This window comes from Poecilia reticulata, linkage group LG4 (genome assembly GCF_000633615.1).
Source record: "Poecilia reticulata strain Guanapo linkage group LG4, Guppy_female_1.0+MT, whole genome shotgun sequence".
Lineage (NCBI taxonomy): Eukaryota > Metazoa > Chordata > Actinopteri > Cyprinodontiformes > Poeciliidae > Poecilia > Poecilia reticulata.
In genome coordinates this window covers 14,315,480-14,318,398 of record NC_024334.1, presented here as the reverse complement: position 1 = coordinate 14,318,398, position 2,919 = coordinate 14,315,480, and positions in this window count along the sequence as shown.

Genomic DNA, 2,919 nt, shown 5'->3' with positions numbered 1-2,919 from the left:
TAAAATTAATGGTGTTTCAAATAAGGAAATCCACTTCAAATTATATTCACGGTTCAATAAGAGTAATCATTTATCTAGGATATTTCTAGTGAAACATACACTAAGTTGTATTAAAATAACGTTAAAGGGTAGTTCTCTTTAATTAAGAACACCGCTTGTTTCCTTGTGTATGAGTTTGATCACTTGATAAAATTCTAGACAGGGTCATAAAAAACATCTGTCTTTATTTTAATGAAAAATAATACTGTTCTTAAAATGAAACTCGCTAAGGACACTCCCCCTAAATTCAATACAGCGTCGAAGGGAAAACACGGCCTCCCGTTTAAAGTGTGGGACCCGGAACAAAAAAAACTTCAGATCGCAATGAGGTTCCCTTTGTGACCTGGTCTCCGAAGAAACATTCGTAGCGGTGAGATGCTTCTTCGTAATATTTTGTCGTGATGTGCGGATGTCTGTCGTGTGAGGTAAATATTGCTGATTGGTGATTTTATTTGAGTTCTGTCCGTGTCATTAGTTGTTTGTCTAATAAATGTTGTGCTTTTGGACGTGGAGAAACGTGTTGTCGCGTTTTTTATGGTTCAGCTGATAAAATGACGACTTCAGTGAATCCGGGAGCACAAGAGAATATAACGAGCCAGAAGTTAATGATTTTATTCTCTTAACTATATATATATATATATATATATATAAGAAGCTAATGGATGCCTCTACAGAACTGAGTTGCTGCTAATAAGGGAAGTCAACCTTTTGACTGGACCTGGGAACTCCTGATTTGTACCGTCAATGTGGCCTGTTGATGGTGGCCAATATGCTGAAGTGGCCCTCGGTGAAATTGAGTTTGACACCCCTGGTGTATTTGCTTTTTAAAGGTTATAAACTTATTTTTAAAATATTTTTATTATAAATGTTTACATTGTACTACTTCTAGCTATACCTTGATTTATTGAAGAATCTTCAATAAATCAGGTCTTCAATAAATCAGGACCTGTATGTCGTTATGCATGTTAAATGTATTTTTTAAATACATCGACCTGCCCGGGGTTGGTATGTTTACATATTCTACTCAAGTTGATTAATATGCACTGTCCTCTTTATGGAAAAGAAGTAAATCAAAATCTAAATGGTTAAGAAGTTGGAGACTAAAAGAATTACAAAATGATGTTTGTTCTCCTAGTTAACCTATCTGGTCAGCTGATCTAGTTGGTTGGATTTTAGCAGCTCTCCTAAGACCAGTGCTTGCATTGTGGCATGGAGCAGGATGTGTTTTTGTAGCATCAAGCATAATGAGGGAGGGCGGGAGGAGGCGAAGGAGGAGAGTGACTGAATACATGTGCTTGAGTTGGAATCTGTCTGTAGGATTGGACTGAATTTATTTATCTATTTACTTTTAGTAAAGTGCTTTAAGGTGACAATGTGAATTGGTGCTTTATAAACAAACAGAATAAATTGAATTGAATTGTGTTAACTATGTGGCACAAAGAATCCTTAGTGTCTGCTGACCTTCTCTCTCTGTAACGTCAAACTGTTGGATGTTCTGGTAACAACCTGTACATTTCTACTCCACTCTGGTGTCACTTATATGTACAGGTGCCCATTAAGGACATGCCATCGGAAGTCTGAATGTGCAAAATTAGAATTAAGTCCAATAGATCCCACTGGAGGTGGAAGTTGTCATTTATCTGAGGATTTTTGATTGACTAGTTTTAATGCATGAGAAGACAACACTAACACTCTCTGGTTTGGTGGAGTGTGTGTGGCTTTTTGTGCGTTTCACTCAATTGAAGTTTTATGTGATAAACAACTTAACCTTATGCTTGTTTAGGTAATGATGAATGTATTCAAATAATAATACACCATTCAAGAAAAGACAAATCATTAAAACTCTTGTGAAACAAAGTATTAACCAAAATAAAATAAATAAAAAAAACATTAAATGTAATTCATTTCATAATCACCGTCAATTGAAGAAAAATACAAGACCTGCAATGAGAAAGCATAATTGTTAGGAAATCATGACAGCACTCATGATTTCAGTTGATTCGTGCTGCTGACTCTCCCTCTCTCCCCTGCTGATTACTCATTGTCCTGTGCTGCTCCCCATTTAGACACCTGCTCAGTTTGAGATTGTCTCATGTCTTTGTCACAGGCTTCAAGCCTCACCTCATAATCCATGAGAGTTTAGCTGTTCATTGAACTTGCGTGTTAAATGAACAGCTAGTTCAATTAACTATATATTGAAATATATATATATATATATAGAGTCAATGTCGCAGCCAGCAAAATCTGATCTAAGATAAATTATCTTCTATAAAGCAAAACTAATTTTGTAATTATTTTCCCTCCAAATTTCCTTCTCTGATTTCTTGAGCATTTAGAACATTTCTCTCTTCTCTCTTCCCTCATCACACATATTTCTTGAGAAAAATGTGATGTTTTTTCTGAGAAAGTTTTAAAGGCTTTACTTCCATCTGACCATCAGCTTTAATTCCATCTTACTTCCAAGAAATTGGACCTTCTGGCTCCAAGAAAAGGCTTCAGTTGGTGAAAAATAGCACTATTTGATCAAAGTACTCTCGACTCCCTCAAATTGTTCCACATGCTCTTTTAGAAATGTTGAAGTGCCATGTATTTCTCTATTTATGCAGGATTATCCATTTGTTCCTAAATTACGTCTTATTTTGAGGATGTGTTGCACTTGGAAGTTTGAACCAATTCAAATGTTCAGTGACAAAACAGAAACTTCAGTTATGACAGCTGGGGCCTCACAGGTTTTAGTAGCAACACAAAGGCTATGTAGCTTTAACATTATGCTACCTCCCCTGGAACCATTACATTAGCATGGTTGCCCTCAGGGAGAGGGCAACCATGCTAGTTTACTGAGTTAGCACTGCCCTTGGTATATAATGAGAAATGTAAGGT